Source organism: Hermetia illucens, chromosome 5 (assembly GCF_905115235.1).
Source record: "Hermetia illucens chromosome 5, iHerIll2.2.curated.20191125, whole genome shotgun sequence".
Lineage (NCBI taxonomy): Eukaryota > Metazoa > Arthropoda > Insecta > Diptera > Stratiomyidae > Hermetia > Hermetia illucens.
The window spans coordinates 63,517,593-63,539,138 of NC_051853.1; the positions used below are offsets into that span (position 1 = coordinate 63,517,593).

The following is a 21,546-nucleotide window of genomic DNA, read 5'->3' on the forward strand; positions in this document are numbered from 1 at the left end:
CGAGGATTTATGTCTACTCTGTCAGCAAGTAATTCGTCACAGCGTTTATACGAAACATTTCATAACATACGATTATCATCAGTCACAATTAATTTTCTTCGGATCACTGAATTATAAACAAAACTAATGAGCACTATTCCTGGAATTGACGGGGACATTATGTCGAAATAAATGGCTGCACAAATAGTTCTTGTAGCGGATACAGTTGCAGGCCATATATACGTCCGATACGTAGTATCATAGCTTCTACATGTTCAGTAGGGTAATTATCAAAATTTATTTTATACTGCATCCTTCCATTCTAGGTCAAAGCCATACTTGCCACACACCCGTAAGCGTACAAAAAGAAGGGTCTTTCAGATTATACACTTCCACGCTCTCCATAAACTGCAGTATCCTCTTCAAAAGAGCACTCCTCCTAACTAGATGGCTTTTTCGCAATATCAAATTGAATAGAGACATAATAGAAAAGGATCATCTCATGCCTGCAAAAAACTCATGAATTTATGAGGCTGTCGTGCATTGCGAATAAAATTCAAGGAGGCACTTGACCATAATGGAGCAGGAAATGTGGGAAATTTGTTATTGATCACTGAAGTGGATGAAGAGCTGATGAAAGTATTAGCGTAAACTATAGCAATTAGTAATTGTCCTAGAAATTATCCTTGAAAAGAGACTTTAGCGTGAATTTTGCTTTCAAATTAATTTAAGATTTCTTTCATTGGAGAATGTTTAGAAGAAGAGAATAATTAGTAGCCCTGGACGAAACCGTCAGTAATTTTTTGATTTTTAATGCTTGGGGTGCTATGCTCCAAACTAGGGATCCACAGACTAGAAAACGTGGGAGTAAGTTGTTCCTCATTTAGTCCGGTCCACCATCAAGTGGATGTGGACTTAGGATCCCGCATATCCTAAACAACTAATAATTAGTGGTTATCTCACGGATCCGTGCAAACAACTTTCCTGATTTGTATGTACGGTGTATTTATCGTTATTACGGGGTCCAAATGTCCTCTATTCACTGTATTACAATTTTCGGATATGGCACCAACGATGGAGCAGAAAACCTGGGTAACGCCTTCTGAACCAACACCACATGGTGATCGCTGCGATTCCTTTTTCAATGAAAAACTGCAGACGGAGGAAGATGAAGGCGAGTCTCCCGCGCCTAAAAAGAGTCACTACACCATATATTATAGTGACCATTCAGCAAATAATGTGCTTGGAGTAAGTTTCCTAGTCAACCAGTAACTGAAACCTTGTGTTATCGATTTTGAAAACATAAAGCATTAACGTTCACGCCCCTACAGGCGAGACTGCAGAGTCAGAGAAGGATGCCTTCTATGAGACACTTGAGCGGATCCTCGAAGCCTATCCTAAGTATGATATCAAAATCATATGATAATTGGATTTTAACAGTCATTCAGGGACGAAGCCTGTATTCAGGCGATCCGTCGGCTCCCATAGCTTACATATGGTTGTTGGAAGTACCTAGTTTGCGCGGAAGGCGGTCCACAAATATACGTGGGCCTCTTCAGACGGGACCACTTTCAACCAAATTGCTGATTAAACGTCGCCAGGTGAATATCAGAACATATAGGGCGACCAAGGTAGACTCGGATCACTATCTCGTTCATATGGTGCTTCGAGTTCGAATAACAACGCCGTCTAGAATCCTCTCTGACAATTACGTGAGAATTAGTACTGAAGCCATCCATAACATAGCCCTCCGTAACACCTATAAGGGGGGAATAGAGGCCGCATTAACCGCAACTAACAGATGTCCTGGAGATGAAGCATCGACAAACGATCTTCACAACAACCTGAAGGGCGTTATCATTTATACGGTCACAAACATACTTCGTCCCAGTCGCAAGTCAAATCCAAACGACTGGTTCGACTACGAATGTAAGCTAGCAACGAAACGGAAGAATGCTGCATACCGAGTAATATTGAATTCTCAAAGAATACGGGCACGCGTAGAGACTTATCACGAACTCTGTCGAACGGAGAAGCGACCTCATAAACTAAAAAAAACTGGGGTGAACCAACAGATCTGTCAACTTGAAAAGTACAGGGAACAACCGCACCAGACGCGCAAGTTTCACCAACAAGTCAGCGGGATGGAGCCTAATACACCTTGATGCTCATTCTGCCGAGACAAAGAGGGAAATCTGATTTCCGACGGAGTAGGCATATAAGAACGATGGATTGAATATTTTGATGAATTGCTCAACAACCAAAACATCGGCGAGTTGGAGTTCCCGCCAACTAAAGACGACGGACAAATGCTATCACCGCAAAGCATAGAAGACACAGTCCGTGCAATACACCAGCTTAAAAACCATAAGTCGCCAGGAGGCGATGAAATTACAGCCGAATTGGTTTAATATGGAGGCGACCAAATACAGGAATCGATGTGAGACAGCGAATCAATGCCTGACAACTGGCAACGAGACATTATCGTTCCCATACATAAAAACGGGGATATTACGCAATGCAACAATTAAAGAGGCATCACGTTGCTGAGTACCATCAATAAGATATTCTCTGCTATCTTGGTAAGCCGGATTGCACCATACGTCCAGAATATAATTGGCCCATACCAAAAAAGCTTCACTCCAGGCAAATTAGCAACAGATCAGATTTTCTTTCTGTGGCAAGTGATAGGAAACTGGAAAGGCCGCCTATGACAGCATAGTCAAGGTAAAACTGTACACGGCCATGAGAAAATTCGACGTCTGGTTGCGGATAAAATCCGGGTCAACAGGTTGCGGTGGGCAGGTCGCCTAATCCGTATGGATGAGGATCTATGGTAGAAAAAGAAGACAAGGCAGACCTTGCCTGAGGTCAAGGGATTGCGTAGATCAGGACGCCAGATAGCTTTTAGGGATATCGAATTGGTGGACTTCGGCGCAAGATCGGGGTATCTGCAGTTCCTGCTTAAGACTGGCCTAGACCGGATACCGGTTGTTGCGCCGTTGATGATTATGAAGTTTGGTTTGTCAGTTACAGAACATTTAATCAAAACCGATCAAATGTAATTTTACAAAATTTATCTGGGGCTTTCCGAATTCCACAATGTCTAATTTTTCAATCATTTTAAGAGGAGATGGCGATTATTTTTAAAAAAACATTCAAAACCTCGATTTCCATATATTATTTCCATTATTCCTGCCTGCAAAGGTTTAAGGTTTAAACTGCTTAGACATGTATCCAATTCCAACTTCTCCGAAATGGAAAATAAGGAGAAAAGTAGTTACACGCATTAACGCCACATATTGTTCCCATTGTACTATTCCCTGGTAAGTATATATTGGACAGTTTTCTTGCTTGTGTCGTTCGAAGGACGCGACGGAAATCTTTTCGTAGCCTGAGACAAAAACAGATAATTTTGTCTAGTACCTTAATTTTCTTTAGATGTAGCTGAAGGAACCGTGCCCTGTTAGAAGAACTACTAACGTTTTCAAGTATCCCGTTTTAAAAGACAATAAAAATGCCCATCTAGTAGTCAAAGGTTTCTTAATGGTCGTCATAGACATTTCTCTATGACGGGTCAATCATGTCATTTGATTATTTTGTTCGTAATTCCAGGGGACCCATGGTCCCCTAGTGACTATTCTTCCCTTTCGGTTATTATGACGAATTGTGTCTACCCAAATACGAATTTAGAAATAGAAATAGAAATCCTCTGATTTATGCCGTCCATTTGGCGACCATCCCCGGTATGCGTCGTTAACTGCTTTACGCTTCACTCCCAAATAGCTTCTGCTGTTTAACATCCTTTAGCAACTTTTAAAGAAGATTTATATAAGGTTGCCATTTACCCCTTGGTAGGGTATAGTGTGCCAACCACACCTATGCACCATCGCTCACGGTGACCTGAAATGCGTTTCAGGTCCTTTCAGGACTCCCTGAGACGCCCGCACTCCTTCTCAACCGTTCTGCGCAAAGAGCCCTTGGGGCGGCCCACTAGTCGTTCGTCGATCCACTTCCATGACTTCACAGTCAGTCAAACCTCAGGATGTGGTCGACGTAACACTCAAGAAAAGAGCATCAGGTGGTGATCTCTCTCGACATCGATGTCAGAGTTTATTTTGCTATGCATCCATGATGAAACTCCTAGATCTACTGCTGATTGCAAAATGAGTAATCGGTCTGACGTTTGACCTTATGGCAAGTTCTGCGCTCGAATAATGTGCCAGTAATGGCGAGGCGGTGGAAGCTGCAGAAATCAACTAACTTCTCATCATTATGATCACGGTTGCCAAGATCGTGCTTCCCCATTACATCTCCGAGCAAGTTGTTGTCAGATCCCACCTCGGTATTCAGGTCTCTCATCAGGATGTCACCTTTAGAAAGCCTCCCCTGAACTAAGTGCAATGGCTTGTAGGAAGCATTGGTGCATAACATAGTACAATCATGATACTCCTTAACCTGAACCGGAATCGTGCAGTTAGAAATCTATCAGAAGCTTGTCGCCAGTAACAACCCGATACTGGATTTGCGTCTGCAACCACTCGGTTTCCCAGAATATAAAAGCACATTGCCATTAGCTGTGGCAAGAGGGAGATGAGTATTCTCCAAAATACTTAAGCTTAAGCCGAGGACTTACAACTTAATCTGTCAATTCATTGGGATTCTCATCATAACCCCTTTTCGCTAGTCAATGGTCTCCGGGCTGAGGTGAGTCTACATCCGAGACGTTGTTGCGGTTTCGGTAGCAATGGAGTTTCGAAATTTGCAGGTTGCTAGCTCAGAAGTTTCTATCCCCTTTAGTTACCTGTTGTACAAGCAGGAAAGACTTTTTGTGTGTTATTAAGCCCCCGCGCATAGGGCATAGACAGCACTTGCGTTAGGGATTATGAACTCATTCACAGTGTTCGCTGCTTGTCATAAAAGGTATCAAAGGCTTTGAAAGTACATATGTCTTCTTTCTATTGTTCCCATTATTCCTGGTATTTTTTACTGGTCTAAACTACATGGACATATGCACAATCCCGAGTGGCTTCCCGGAAGAGAAAAACAGAGAAAATCGTGGTTACCGACATTAGTGTCACGTATTCTGCTCATTGTACTATCCCCTGGTAAGTATATTAATACAGATTCCTACTTGTGTCGGTAGCAGGCTAATATCAATCTAATGAAGCGATGAAGATCTTTCACAAATGTTTGTATCTCAAGTCTCGGAAAGGCAGATAATTGAGCTTAATACCCCGATTTTGTCCAAGTAATAGTTTACGATCAGTACGCTGGTAAAAGTGCTACTATGGTTTTTAAGTCCTGGCTGCTGTGTCTCGATGAAAATCTCATCCCGAAAGGGCTGGCTACTGGTTTGTTATAAACAAGGCACGTAGCAAAAATCACCTCAAGTAACGTGTTCACGGTTTTTGTTAAAAATAATTGCAACGATTTTGCCTCGGCCAATGGGTGTCTTCTTGATCCCTGATATAATCGAGGAGAAACTACGTGGGATCTGCGAAAGAATTTGAGATAAGAAAACTCGGTGGTGGGATGAAACTCAGAACAAAACCTTTAAGTTAGCTACTAAAACTAAGCTCCAGTGGTTAGAAGTTAGTTCTACCACCAAAACTTCGTCCCCTACGCATCACCCAAGCTGTCTTTTAGACACTATGTTGAAGAATGTGACAAATAACAGGCTCCTCTCGTTCTTCTAGCTTGTGTGTACCAGAATCACAATATGGATTTCGACAAGCCTGGTGTACGGTTGTTGGTCTCGTTGGAAAGACAAACTCAGTTGATCCTCCATTGTGATAACACTAAATACCGAGAATACCTTTAATTCGGACAACTTTAGTTGGATTAAATGCATTTTGGCTAAACTCAGTGTTCCTGACTACTTAGGTGGATTAATCGAGAGTTACCTGGAAGAAGCTTTCCCCCTATGATACGGGCAACGGACAGAAAGAGTACGTTGCGACAGCAGGTGTTCCTCAAGGTTTCGTGCTGGGGCCGTTGCAATGAAGTGTCATATACCTGCAATGGAGTGCTTGGCCTTCGTGTGCAGAGCAGAGAACATTGATTAGTTTTGCAGAATTGCTAGTTGCGAGCCACCCCAAGGAGATGAAATTATATGGAGGTGAAACAATGAACGCCATTAAATCATAATTACAAATGGTCAAACTGGACCTGGTCCTTATTGCAGACGTGGTGAAATTTATTTTGCTATTCCTGGCTGTTATCTGAACAAAAATATTGGGCAATGTTGTGAACTGCAAGAGGGTGAATTCAGCATACCGGCCAATCGCACTGAGGATGCACAGTTCATATAGGACAACACCAGGTGAGGCAGTGTGTGTCATCACGGGAATGATCTTATCTTCTAGCGAATAAGGCGCACTATTCCTAACAGAGAAATAGGCTCGATCCGTCCGAGGGGACTGCGAACTTTTGAAGAGGGGAAGAAACTGCACAAAAGATGACAACCCATGTACTGACGCCCCATATTTAGAAATGGGTCGAGCAAAAGCACGATCTTCACGGCTTATAGGAAGTATTTTTGCCGTTTCGGATTCGACAAGTCCCCTGGCTGTCCCGAATGCGCCGCGATACGCGAGGGCGGGAAGTATATTTTTTCCATTGACCCAGGTTAATAAAGGAGAGAAGAACGCTAAACGAAGCTCCTAACACATATATCGGACACGCGACCGAAACGTGTCGATGTGGACCACAGCCTAATAATTGATGATGGTCTTCCGAAAAAATGGCTGGAGGATTGGTTTAAGAGAGTGCGAATCCACCTCCGTAAAAGGGTAGCTTCTCGTAGATTATCTCATCACCCTCGTGGCTTTAACGGATTTCATACCGCCACACTTAAAAGGTATGAAAGTATATAAAAGCGGAACAATACAAAAGCGAACAAAAACGTCCATGACGAACCAGGATTTGAATTTTTGGCCACACTCGGCCATTACGCCTGGTCTAAGCTCCCCATACTGAATATTTCAATCCCAGCAATGAAGCACTGGCTTTTATCTCAACGAAAGATTATTTACGAGAGCAAATATCTTTGATTATTATTCATTGCGACTATGCTCTAGTTTCGTTATTCTCATGGCAAATGTCCTTCAATCTACAAATTGGTTGAAAATAGCAGGAGGTAGCTAGAAACAGGACAATCGGAGCTGCAAATGGACTCTAGTATTTAATTTCATGGTATTTCCACTTTAAAGTCATGAACAAACAAGGAACGGCTTGCTGGAGTTGGCCTTAATACAACGTTGTACAGTTGGAAATGTGTTCGGAGAACTCACAAAGAATCGAATCAACAGATTCCCAGTGAATCGGTGTACCGATGTAGATATTTACATATGTATAACCCCAAGGACCATCGTGTGAGTTAAAAAACTAATTTATATTCCGGGCAAACATTTTTAATCCTAGAATAAAGTCCACAGTTCCCCTGAGAGCAAATGTCCTGTCGTTGGCACTTTGAAAAATGTTCAGCTCTTGAGGGTATACATGCATGGCTAAATGTGCTTCTGAGTCTATCATATGTACATGAACAGATATGTCAGGCATGCCAGAATACAAACAGCATGATAGCGCCTAAGCTAACAATCCGGTATCTGTAGGATACTCTACGTGAGCAGATTGTTTTCAACACTCGGCACGCCACAATAAATCGAATGAATGGAATGATTTCGCTGTTTGTTCAACAATTGCTGCTCCTCGTACCAGCCATACTAATGCTGTGTACTCTTGTAATTGAATATTACATTATTGAAACATGTCGACATCAGCTGAAACTATAGCTGATTTTTTCAGTTGGCAAACTGTTGAATGTTTTGAATTATTGATTGACGGCAAATCAGACCGAAGTGCTCCTATTAAATTTAAAATAGACGTATTATATTTAAGCCAAAGGTCAGCACTTGAGTGTTTGATAAGAGGATTGTAACTGCGTTTCTTGTTATTTGGGGGTTGTTATCTCTAGTCACAGTGAAAGATGTGGCAGATTCAAACATGTCTATCTATCGTGACTGACTGAGAAGACTAAACTGAATACGTAAACATCTATTTGCGCTTCGGTCAGGGCTTAGCAATTTTTGTTGGAATTCTGCTTCTTATCTGTGTTTAGAAAAGTTGATTCTGTTATAAAATTATAATTATGTATAAAAATAGTACACTATTTATTTTTATACAAGGTGTAAGAAGATTTAAAGTTTTACTTTACTAGTACTATAGATATTAGGGCAGTTAAAAGGATGTAAAAGCCGTGGTGCGAGCATGAATCTAATGAAACTGCACTTCGAAATAGAACAAGTGGGGAAACTGGAAGCTCGGCGCTCCAGGTATGAAAGGTTTTGTTTGTTTCTTCTGTGCTTTAATTTGAATGCAGCACTATCCCATTTGTACGTAGCCCGTTATGTGTATGCATTTAGCATGTCAGACCACTCACTTTAGTATGATATGAACATTTAGTTCCAGTAACTTTAAACGGTAAAGTTAACTTTAAGCTACTGTAACTTTGTTAGTAATAGTATGATTTTGATCAAACTTAGAGATAACATGCTTCATACTAGAATCTACATACTAAAAATTTTCATTTCAAGATAAAATTGAGGGGAGATTTTACTCAATTTCCCCAAAAGTATAGCAATATAATATTATTAACTTAATTTGAGCAGATATCGATATGGAGAGTAGTTTCAGCCCGAGACACCGTATAGAGGCAGCTTCATGATTTTTTTCAGATTTGTCGTTGGGTAGTTTCTAAGAATGGGTCCGTTAAAGAAATCATCACTTTCGATCCCTCTCACTCTCCGCCTTTCCAATAAATGTCAAAAATAAGCCCAGCATCTAAACTTTAATAATCACGTCACCACACCAACCCTCCAGGTTGCTTAACAACATGGGGAAAGACCATGGTCCAAAAATCCATCTGACAAAAAATACCACAACGGCCCAAGAGAGCAGAAAAAACCTAATCGTAAGCTCCCCCTGTTTCCTACGTTAGAATATTCACAATATGGCATAAAAAGCACCCGATAAGCAAATACTCAATTCATATTTTCATTAAGAAAGGGGCTGCTTTCAATGTCCTGAGTGTCAGGGCTCGATATGTTGTGAAATGCGGCTATATTAACAGTCACAACGCTGAGCTGAGGAGAGAGGAGCTACTAAATTATAAAGTTAATCGTTAATAAAAGTCGACAAAATGAGGTAAAGATTTGTGAGACAGCAACCTCCAAAACTTATCATTATGCTTTCAAAGCAGTTACCTATTGTACTCCAGTTAACCTGCCGGAAGTATGCGAGAATCTGTTGTCCGACTAATTCTTACCGAAAACCGTTATCAGACAGAGTTTCGGGTCCAGAATGAGGAATGCCTTAACAGTATAATGTTACATACATCAAACGGAAAGCACTAATGTGAACAGGGAAGAGGTTTTCTTTGAGCAAATCAATGCAGTGCAGGAGAGATTTCCTAAAGGTTACAGTTTGATTGCGTTAGATTGCTTTCAATGCCGAGCTGGTCTCTGATACCACCTTGCTCAGACGTGTGATGAAGAAATCGTCCTAAGGTCGGTATTAGTTAGTTAGTTTACTTTACTGGGGGGAGCCGCAGCTCCGTGCACTCAGGCCATTATTAGGCCCATTGTACTATCCCCGTAAATCGCCTATTCAACGGCTTCCCGACTACGGCGTTCGCAGGCTTTAACGAGAGAGGCAGAGAGTGTGCAGATTTTTCATTGAAGAAAACCTTGCCAAGGTGTCTTCGTCTGAGATCTGAGGAGGCCGGGCAGCTGCATAAAAGGTGCAGGCCCAACTTCTCCTCCTCCTCACATTGGCTGCACATAGCCGAAACCATCACCACAATCTTTTCCATATGGTAGTTTAAGGAACAGTGTCCCTTTAAAAGCCCTACTAGGGTTTTCGTGTACCACTTCTTGAGGACAACAAAAATGCCGGCAAGAGTCCAAATTTCTCCACTCGGCTGTGTGAATCCTTGCAATTTCACCCTTCAGAGTAGACTTGACAGTAGACGGTCAGATTCCAAGAGCTGGTTCAGGCCCCACCATTGTGGATCCAGACCCTCGGGGAGCCAGTCTGTCAGCCTCCGCATTACCAGCGATGTAAAAGTGCCCCGGCGCCCACATCAAGAAAATTTCGTTCAGTCGGCCAAGTTTCAGCAACACCTGATGACAACTCCACACTAACTGACTTGACATGTCGTTGCTATTAAGTGCTGATAATGCCGCCCGACTGTCGGAACAGATTCAAATGGTTCGACCTCTCCATTTTTGCCGCAGACATTCTTCTGCTGCCAATGAAATGGCATATATCTGGAATATGGTCATTTTTCCGAGGGGTGGGGCCAATTCTATAATCGGATTCCCCGAGAACATCCCTGCGCACCCCTCCATGAGATTATTAAGTCTGGAATCTAAAAAGACTCATGGCCATTTGTCGACCATTCTTCTTTTTCGGTGATTACGACAGTGTAAGTCTTTTCGAAGACGAATCTGGAAACCATATGATCGGTCGGCATCAGGGCTACCGGATATTTGTCGAGGAATTTCCAGATAGATGCATGACCATTTGATTGGCCGCCTCTCCAGGCCCCAATGGTATCGAGTCTATATGCATCATTGGCTGCTTTCCGTTTCACCTCCGAGTGAATGGGGGGGGAGGTAAATTTAGGTAGCTTCAAGTGCCGCAGTCGGCGTAATACTCATTCCTCCAGTAATACTTAGGCAACCAAGTCTCTGAATCTGCGTTAGCAAAGTTTAGTCTTGGCCACCAGACGATGCATGCATACATCAAAATGAGTTTTATTATGGATGTATACATCCAGTAAATCCGTTTGGGTGAAAGTCTCCAGGTCTTACCTATCGCATTCCTACAGCACCAGAACAATCTGTAGGATTTCTGATATTGTTCCTGGATATGGTGCTTCCACGTTAACTTGAAGTCGAAACTACTCGTACTCCTAAATACTTAACTGTTTGTGCCAGCCGGATTTTCGCCCCTGCTAAAGTGGGTAGCGTATAGCTGCCCCACCTGACGTCCATAGTGAACCTAACTAGTCCAATCTTCCTAGAGTTCACTGTGAGTCCATTGCGGTGGCACCAACTGTGGATTTCATGCAGAGTTGCATTCAAGCGGTCGCATACTGTGTCCGCAAACTTGCCGGTAATTATTACGGCTAGGTCGTCCGCAAATGCTTGCGCTACCGTTACCAAGACCAATAACAGTGGAGAGAGGGGGGCAGCCCCTAAGACATCCTGCTTCAATAGGCTTCTAGCCAACCGATATGTGGATTTTTCTCCACTCTAGCATGTGAAGGATCCAACTGATTAGCAGTGGTTCAATGGTTCATGCTGCCTTGCACCTTCGATGTCCATGAATGTGCCTAAGGGGTATTCTTTTTCGAACATCGCCTTTTCAATTTTTGCCGTAAGTTCATGGAGTGGATTTGCCTTTCTGGTAGGCGTGTTGTCTATCTTGAAATCGGTATTGCAAATGGTGAGAGGTTTGCAGATTTCTGCAGCTTCCAATGCCATCACCCCCTAAGCTCTAGGCGGTCCGTTTTTGGAACCCTGATGTCGTTTGAAAAAGAGAAAACTAGCTCCTGACTAGATTACATACATTTTTAACAGTTAGCCGGAAAATATTGATGAGAATTGGGCTACCATTATATTGCCCAAAGTATAGGCGGATTTATGCTCAACATAATTCGTAGTCATGTTGTGTTCTACGAATTATATAAAGGAACACTTAACATCTGCGAGCCGCTTCGGTCCCGCTGCTCCCAGGGCAGGGGTGAGGCAGCGTCTGACGATATGCCTCTGCCTTGGTAAGAAACCGTAAAGCCGTCATGGCCTAACATTTTGAAAGTTTGTGTGCTAAGCCCTAAAAAAGGGGCCCGTGGACTAAAAAAGAGAGAGTAAGTTGCTGTCCATTTGGTACGGTCTGACATCAAGTGGACTTGAGGCACCGCAATTCTTAAAAATATAAGCGGAGGTGTAGGTGGTGGACCATGCCCCATTTAGATCACGTTCGTAACCATATATTAAGTAAATTTAATGGAGGTTTCCCAGTAAATTTCGTTATTAACTTCATTTCAACATATATCGGAGTGGAATGTATCTTGAGGTCTAAAATTTTATATAGTGGCATTGTCATAACTGTCTCAGATTTTTCGAATGAGTAGTTTTGAGACTGGCCTCCCTGCAAATTTGCCCTTTCATGGAAGAATTATGGTGTTCAGCTGATAAAAAGTCTAAATATAGTATAGACTCGGGCTGCGTGCATCACATTTACAAATCTGTGGTTGGATCAAGATACTATACCAGGCACACTGTCGGGGAAAGCCTTTCATATTATGGAGGCTATTGCGACGGCATGCGACTCATCGATGCGAGACCTTGAAAATTGCCTCATTAGGAACACTGAACTAACTATCTCATCTTTCATCGGCATGTAATCGGGCCAATTGAGCGGTCCTGAGAGCAATAGGTAGAATTGATCAGAAATTGAAGAAGCGAATTTACAAGAAAGAATGATTGCTTCAAAAAACTCTGAGGAGAAGCAGATATAAACCAATGGAGAAGTGCCTACAGGGTTGCAATGGGGACATTCAAAGGTCGGGTAGTTCCACCAATTACATGTCCCGATTTCCTGCTGAAAATTGTTCGGAGTTTGTTTCCTCAGCAGGGCAGGCGTTGTCGAAATAACCCTAGTAACGACAAACTATCGGGTATAGACGTTCGTATACCGTCGAAAGCCTTTGTGCTTGCAATTAAATCGTGACTGGACATATTTGTGGAATTACTTGAAGCATGCTTGGTGAATGGAATCTTTCCTGAGATGCAAAAATGGCAAACGATAGTGTCGTTGCCTAAAGTTAGAAAACTATCCTCCTATAGGGCGATGTCTGTTGAACACTGTGGGGAAAATGCTGGAGCTTATAATTTATAACAGGTAGAGAGACAGATAGAGAGTCTGGTAGGCCAAAATGCAATCAACTCGGCCAATTGAAATCTTATATGAAGGCATTTGGCGACGATTGGTATACCCAGTTACTAAGCCAACTATCTAACAGCAGGAAGACTTTGCTACGACGTAGACAATTCTCTCTGCGGGTGTTCTACAGAGCTCTGTGTTGAAGCCACTATTGTAGAACATCATGTATAATGATTTCCTTAACGTTCCAGTTTCTAGCCAGGCGCCAGTTACCAATTCACGATAATGAGGTAGGCCGATGAGATAGTGGTTATTGTTGTTGCAAAAATGTCGCGTATGAATTGTACTCATCCGAAGCACTGGTTACTATAAAGAAGTGGGAGAAAAATGCAGGTCTTGCCCAAACTGGGGGCGGTCGTTGTTGTGAGTAAAAATCCCATCCCATATGTACCACGGTTTTTTCAAGATTTCCTCCTATTGGAGAAAAAGACAGATAGACAGACATACGGTGAATTAAAACAATGAACAACAAAGAGGAATCGCCCCCTTTGATTAATGATATAGATATTTCTAGCAACGGATTCCCCATTATCATTTAGACATCAACAGCCTAAGTCATGGACAAAAACAACACTATCTGCGCATAGGCACGGCTTTTGTGAACAAAACGTTCATATTGATATGTGCCGATATTCTACGTAAACTCGAGTATCCTACTTGAAGCATAAACCTTCCAAGATAGGACAGTAACCGCGTTTCTAATCAGATTTTCCACATATCCATTCTCCTATTTGAAATCAATCATTATTCAATGAAAATTCTATTTATTAATGCATTCAAGGAAAATGTGCGAGTAAGTATTTTCCAATTATGTCCTTTAGATGGTGGAAAGTTTTATGTCCGGGTTGCAGCAGAAAATCTGAACAAAATATTTCCTTTGGCTTTGCTTTACCAACCGAACACTTTATTCACAATACACTTTTACAATTTTATGAACAAATACCAAAAGGAAATTTATCTTTATTTGGAGAATTTATAACTAACGCAGTGGTAGAAGTAGATGGCAAAGGTAAAGGATCTATAATGAAATGTGTATCTAAATGTGAATAAAAAATTTTTGAAACTGGGATTTAGTGTCGCATTGCATATTGATTCCCCATTGAAGACGAGAATTCCATTCAATTTATTTATGGGGATGGAATTAAAATCTAAAGATAATTTCAGATATCTCGGCGCGCATCGATTTCAATATCTGCAGTCTTTAGAATACTTGTTTTTTACAAACAGTGCGGAAATGTGGTGCAGGCTGGTCATTGGATGAGTTCTGAAGGGATGAAGAAGCTTTATTAATTATACATACACTCGAACAAAGTTGGCTTCAATTGAATTTCTTAGCAAAACACATGGAAGTACGACGGTCTCATTTTGTCGTAGAACGTCAGCCTAGCCTAGGTAGTACTTATATAACTTTGTTATATAAGTTAAGTGCGTCAGCCAACCAACATTAATGTGATACTAACGTTACGTCGGTCAAGTAAGACATCATACGTCAATACTCAAAGTCGGTAAAGGGTACAAAACTCAAACTTCTATAGTATGTAGAGAACGTCTCTAGCTATGGCGATTGGATGGTACCTTAATAGCTGCTAAGTCCCCTTTCTATGCCGAAATCATCTTTTCTTCCTCCTCTACCACCTACGATTCTGCCACTTTACAAATGATTCCATCAGACGTAAGCGCTTTGTCTATCTGTTGTGTGCAACACTGCCAACAACTTTCGTAAGGTAAATTTTGAAGGTCCCTGGGTCGGGCGATAATCAACTTGGATCCGCTTCTCACCACATTAAAGTGTGACCAAGCACACAGTACTTTCTATACCATTTTATCAGATCTTATTCAATGTTATATTCTCTTCTCTCCTGATTCCACCTATCTGCGGTCTTACCCTGTCTAGTTCGCTATTGAAGTCCACGAAAAACTTCGTCAAAAACTTACTGCTATGAAGAAGCTCCAGTCATCTGCAACTAATGCTGACTTCGTTTTTCTTCCAAACACTGAGTTCCTCGGTCAAATCTTTAATACGAAAACCCAGACAAGAATATCTGGTCCGTTTTAAAAACTGGAGCGCGGAAATATCAAACCATTCTAGTCCCACATTCACAACTCCCGCAGCCCAGCCCAGCTATCTAATCCTTTTATTAAATTTTCTTCCTCCACTGCTAACTCCTCCCAACTACACTGTGATTTACTCTGCCGCTATCATTTCTCAATCTACGATTCCTAATAGTGGATGCAGCCTGACTTGTATCTCCTATCATTATTTCTCCCTCTCCGTGTCCAGTTTGTAATTGTTGGCCCTGGTGGTGGCGCTAGCAGATGGTAATTCCACTAGTGGCAAACTAGCACCGGAGATATAGACCGGTGTTGAGGGTATCGAAGGTGATCTTCGAGCATCTCATGGAATTTCTTAGTTCGTTCGTTACCAACATCAACAGCGCCTGGAAGAGCGTAAAGCTCAAAGCCATCTCATAAAACGAGATCCCCAGGATACCAGTCAGTCGCATTTGGCTGCCGAAGATCTGCGTGGATAAAGACAAGTACCTTCAAAAGCGCAGAATCTCCATGGACGACTGAGTGGTTATCAAATAAGAGAAACCCCAGCAACAGCTAATCTTTCCATTCCATATAAACGTGTCCGAAGGCACTAGAAAAGACCGATCACAAAGTTTGGTGACAGGAACGGAGAGGCAAAACCGGAGCGAATCTAGTAGAAGTCCCAACGAGGTGTTGGAAGAGCTGAAGATCGACGGTCCGGCGGGAACTGATCAATCCCCTATGCAAGCAGATCATGCCGAAGATAGCGCTGCAGAGGTCTCAATCTTTCAGAGACCTTAGAAGAATCCAAAGCAAGTTTGGTCAAGTTATCGAAAACAAACTCTCCGGTGCATAAGTTAGTAAGATTGACACGACTGATGAACAGGAGTCAAAGGTAGGAGTTCTGTAGAAGGTATGCGAAATCGCCTTTAAAATCTGGTGCCCGCTAAATACAAGAAGAAGGTATCGCCACCGTAGTGGAATGGAGCCTACCAGCGAGATCTTAAAGATCTGCTACAGCCACAAGTATTGCCGGCCATACAAAGTTGGAAGAAGTAACCATCAACACTTCCGAGAGGCGATCCTGGTCAGACTATTGTCTACTAAGATTCCGTCCATAGGAATACTGATCCTCCTCTCTTAAAAAGTTGGAAAGGTCCTGGACGGAATCTTCTGGTGAAACCCTAGAGCTGCTGGTTCAGACGCATTTTTCCGCCAGTGAGTCAGAACATTGCTTGATGGGTACGCAGTCCCTGTCGTGTGGGCCTATCAAATCGTTTTACCGAGATTTACTAGAGCTGTATCTCTTCGGGATATATACTACACTCTTGAAGACGCGTGCACGTGGTTTCCATACCGGAAGCGGCTAGGCGTGGTCATTAGTCCGCGAAGGACTTTCGACAAAACAGCCTCACTTCTTTCGTCTTTAACAATTATGGACATAAGGCTTTTTTGGCACGCCTCCTCAAAGGCGAATCCACTGAAACTGCTATCCACGAGATAATTGGCAAGATTGAGTGGTAACTACTTTATACGCAATACATTCAAGTTGCATTTCTAGATATATAGGGAGCATTCAATAACTTTGTCTTACCCAGTATTGGATTGGAGGAGTATCTTACGCATTAAGATAATATCCATGCTAAGAATAAGGATAATCGAGTCTGATCTAGGAGGTAGCCACCTGGCTAGAGTTGTGAGTAGAGGTACGGCCTAGGGTGGTGTCATCTCCCTGGTGCTCTGGTTGAGAGTGATGGACGAAACTCTACGGATATTGGACAGGAGCGGGTGGCGTATGCTAGCGACTTGGTGATGTTGGCGTCAGAGATGTTTCCCTCCATTATGAGTGACATCATGGAAGCAACAGGGAGGGGTGTGTGTATGTGGGCCGCAAGATGCGGACTTGGCATAAACCCTGCCAGAACGGAACTGATGCTATTTACTACAGGCAAGGATATCTGAATTCCCAAATCCAAATGAACAAAGATTAGTTCTTTTCTCCAACGTAAAGTGTCTGAGTGTAATCCTGGATTTCAAGATAATTTGAAAATTGAACACAGAACTGAGGGTTGAGAAGGCCTGTATAGCCTTCACCTGCAAGAGGACCTTTGCAAGGTAAGGTGTCTCCGGCCGAGGACGGTTCTCTGCATGTACATAGCCATGATATGTCCCATTCTAACGTACGGTTCTATTGTGTGGTGGCAGGTGCTGAGTTATAAGTATAATGGAACCAAGCTTAATAGGATTCAAAGAACTGCATGTACAGGTGCCTCCAGGGCTATGCAGTCCTGCTAGCAAATACTCTCAATGAACTCCTGCACCTCTTCTCCATAGGCCTCTACATACATACGGGTGTGCAGATGCTGGACAGCGAAGCTCTACGGCCATAGTAACAAGCACCTCGGGGAATCTGGGTATTCCCCACGAAATACACTCAAGCCGAACTTCGTGAAAAACTTCGCTATGGGCTTTCCAACCAGAGTAGAGTGAAAGACCGGCGGCGTGTTGGAAGACTGTAACACAATATTCTTTGCCGGCGGATCAAAAAGGCTCTGTGGAGTCGGTGCGGGAGTTTTCTCGAATACATACAGTGTCCACTGGCGTTATGGGTGGAATTTACTCGCACTGCTTAGCAGCCAACGGACTTGATTGGCGAAGACTCACCACCTGCGCCAATTCAAGTAGGATTTAACCGCGAGAGTTCCTGTGCCAGATTCATGCAAATAATGCATTACTGCAGTGTGCACGAGGCACTAGCCTATAAAGAAACATGTCGTCAGACTCGGTATACCCTGCAATTTGCGTTGCCGAAGCTATGGAATAGAAGGAGAAACCAGCCGACCCAGCTCTAACTAGTTTCAGGCTGCGGACACTAGGCAAACCAGTCTTTGAGGGCTCCAGGGTGTAGGATGGGAGAGGTGATTTCCTTCGCAAATGCTGCCTGCTGGCACTGGGGCTGGACTCTGCCCCCTTGCTCTTACAACAGCAGTCTTCGTCCTAGAAGTTCGCTGCACTAAAAATTCACACCACGGCGCTAATTGGAGCGACCTCTGATAGTTACCTACCTGCCTTGCTCCGTAGTTGACAGTGATCGACCTAGGTAGTCATTTTGGTCAACCATAATCACCACGGTCCATCAAAACTCCTAGGACTATATTTACTCATATTTTTCTAGTTGATATCTAATTTTTGCCAAAAAGCGAAAAGCTATAATATTCCTTGTAAAAAAAACTAAACTATTAAAGGGCTTGTATGTTGATCAGCGCGTAAACATATATTGTTATATTATGAATAAAATTATTACGATGCACACTCCATATTTTGCCACCTACTCTCATATTTGAAAGGGAAAAACGACCCCAACATTGTAATTGCTTTGCGTCAGAATACTCAAATTTCCCAAAAGTGATTCATAAGAGTCCATATTGAACTATCAATAATGAGATTTCACAATTTCATTGTAATCGTTCGTCATGGGTTTTACACCAGGTTTGTACCAAAACATCGAATTTATAATTAACTCAGAATGATTCTAAGAAAATATACAAAAATATCTTAAATTGATAGAGATTCTTATCTAAAACCATAGCCAAATCGGCGTTCATGAAAGAAAATACCATACTTTTTGGCGGAAGCTAATATACTTCTCAAGAAAACTGAATACGTACGCATCATTCTGCTCTAATCTAGAGTCTCTTTCAATTTTATGACCCAGAGGGTCAACGAACTACTGCAGGCAAATCTTAGAGTATTATCAGATTTATCCCATAAAATGATACTTGGAATGGTTTTAATTAACATTGAACTGAAAAACACGTGCGTCAACAAGCACAATGTAACCTTGAAATTCCTGACCATAAAGCAAAACAAAATCCCAAAACACAAGCAAAAACTCACACATAATCGCAAACATCCACGAAACCAATCACAATCTCACCAAACAATCCAAATTACTTACTTAATCGCCGGAAGCAGTTTAATTTTGAAATCGTGGAAGCACTTCAGATCTAATCGAATTCATCCACCTTTACGGCAACCACCCACTCAAGACGTTAAGTGTCACCCAGTTTTGTTTCGAAAATCACTTATCGGATGTGTCACAATGTCGGATTTCTTCTCCTTCAACTTTAAAATAAGTCCAAGTAGGGAAATGAGTGTTGTTCAAGAAATGAGCACTTTCTATCTACTGCCGGCCAACCTATCGATCGGCCTTAATATGTACACTATTCAGCTGAGCGAAATTTCTTCTAACAGAATCTCACGCTAGAATGTCTCAAACGAAGGCAGATAGAAAGCGATGGGGCGAGTAAAGAAAGTAGCCGGCTGACGGGGAAATTGCGTGACGAAACTCGTGCATTATATCAAAAATTTACATGGCCTTATGACCTCCTCTGAACTTGTGTCTGTATAAATGTCTACCACAATTGTAATTACTTTTATCGATTTGTATGATTGGTCTTTTATCTGTATATTACAAGGGACCAGACAAAAGATACAATAAAAATATCGAAAAGACCCCAACAGAGAAATGTGTCCCTATAAACTATAAAAATTTTCAGAATTCAGGAGGCAGTGAAGTTTGGTAGAAAATTATGACAACTTTCCACGATATCCCTGAAATTGCTGTATAGTTAGCAAAACCGTCGATCGCCCACTACTAGAAGTTTTCTGTGGTCTGAACTCCTTACCATCTTCTACAAACGCATCGATGAAATGCCCTATGCTGCTCATGCCAGCGTGCAATTAGATGTAATGTTCCTAAACATGCTCACTCTAGCAAAATTGCGACATCTATTCAAACAAAGTTGAGCAATTGCGTATGGACATTATACTGGTATAATGCCAAGGGTGGGTCCAAAACGGATTTTCATATTCAGCACTGCAATCTTTACCATATATCTGGGTAATGCAAACTGATTTAGCACCCACGATCCAACTATTAAGTTCTATTCTCTCCACAGCGAGTTTCCTGCGCTTTAAAACAAGAAAGTACCGAGGGCTGTACAACAGGCTGACAACCAGTTCACAAACCCGAAATTAAGCGTCGAACGTGTCGGAATTTCAATAACGATATCGCCAACGGGAAAATGTATACACGTTTGGAACCTACTCTACACTATCTACTCAGAACTGGTGCTTTCAGACCACTAATTTTGTTGATCGCAGAGTAGAAAACAGACGTCTTGATTTAAGAGTGGTAGTGAGACATTTGACTCTCAAACCCACACTATTTTCAAAAACGGAAAAAAGTCTGGAATGCGAAGATCCAACATAGCTTCTAGAAGGCAAGGACTCACAGAATTCGCTTACAGCAGAAACATGGAACCCCATTCTCATTGAGAAGCGAGCTGCTCCTAGCATCCTTGACGTAGGCTAATTGCGCCAGAATAAGATACCAATGTCACATAGCAAATAATGAGAGTAGCACGCTCATCCCCGCTGTTAGGTTTCGTATTCAAAAGCTCCAGAGCGAAGAAATTATATCGGATTATGAATTTTGGAACGTTAGAAGCACAAAACTTGCAACCGCTAAACGATACCAAGAAGCTGATAACATTGATATGAAACGAAATGAACTAAAAAACGCAATTAAGACGGCTGCGAAGAAAACCATCAAACACGAACCTTGGGGAAAAATTAATGAATGGATTGACAAAGAGTACCAGCAGGTAATCGATGAGGGAAAAACTGCATACAAACAATATCAGGATCACGAGGAACCCACAAACCAATCTCTGACGGGACAGAAACCGTACAAACGCCGGCCCCGCCGAAGTCAAAGATGCAGTAAAAGCGCTGAGAAATAACAAGGCACCGGGTGTTTATGGAATATCTGTGGAACTAGTAAACCGCCGTCTATGCTTCGATTGCACCCTGACAATATGCACTGCGTATACTTCCTATCTTTTTCGATTCCAAATGGGCGTTAGATCGTAATCATGACATACTCCAATCTTAGGTAGCTCTGGAAAAATACCATTTTATCGATAGGCTCTATGCTACAATTCAGACCGAAGACTTGAATCATATCAAAGAACATACCGAGTTCCACAAGGGCCCATTCTAAGACCAATCTTCTGGATAATTATGTACTAACTGAGTACTAACCTCCCTGCCGGCGTGGTCTCGCGACAACATTGCAATTACGGTTATAGCACACCTCCTTCATGAGGTCGAGATTTACCCTAATGAAACATTTTGCGATTTTAAGGCCTGACTGAAGAACGCAAGCCTATCGCTCCCCGAGGATAAGACGGAAATAATACTTATCAGGAAGGAAGAGTGCGTCTATCAAGATCAAAGTTGAGGGGCAGATACTGTGTTCCCGGCCTGCGCTTAAGCCAGGGCATAAAACACCTGAACACTGCTAGTAAGAATGCTACCAAATAAATTAGATGCTCAAGGCCGAGCCATCGCCTCCTTGTTTCAGGGTGGTCAGCTCGATCTAACTATATACAGCCCCAGTATGGGCGGGTGCACTCGAAAAGAGAGTAAATAGAAGAAAGGCTACATATCGCC

The 21,546-nt window shown here is 42.3% G+C and overlaps 1 protein-coding gene across 3 annotated transcripts in view; it reads right to left on the reverse strand.

The window, feature by feature from the left end:
- The window catches only part of LOC119657977 (loricrin), a 97,339-nt gene that overhangs the window by 18,723 nt on the left and 57,070 nt on the right, over positions 1 to 21,546 (reverse strand). The window contains exon 1 of one of the 3 annotated variants that reach the window (XM_038065189.1): positions 18,986 to 19,229. The exons of the other annotated variants lie outside the window; for them this stretch is intronic. The gene's annotated coding sequence lies outside the window, so the exon portion shown is untranslated. Of the gene's footprint in view, positions 1 to 18,985; positions 19,230 to 21,546 lie in introns of those variants that run through there. 3 annotated transcript variants of the gene reach the window in all.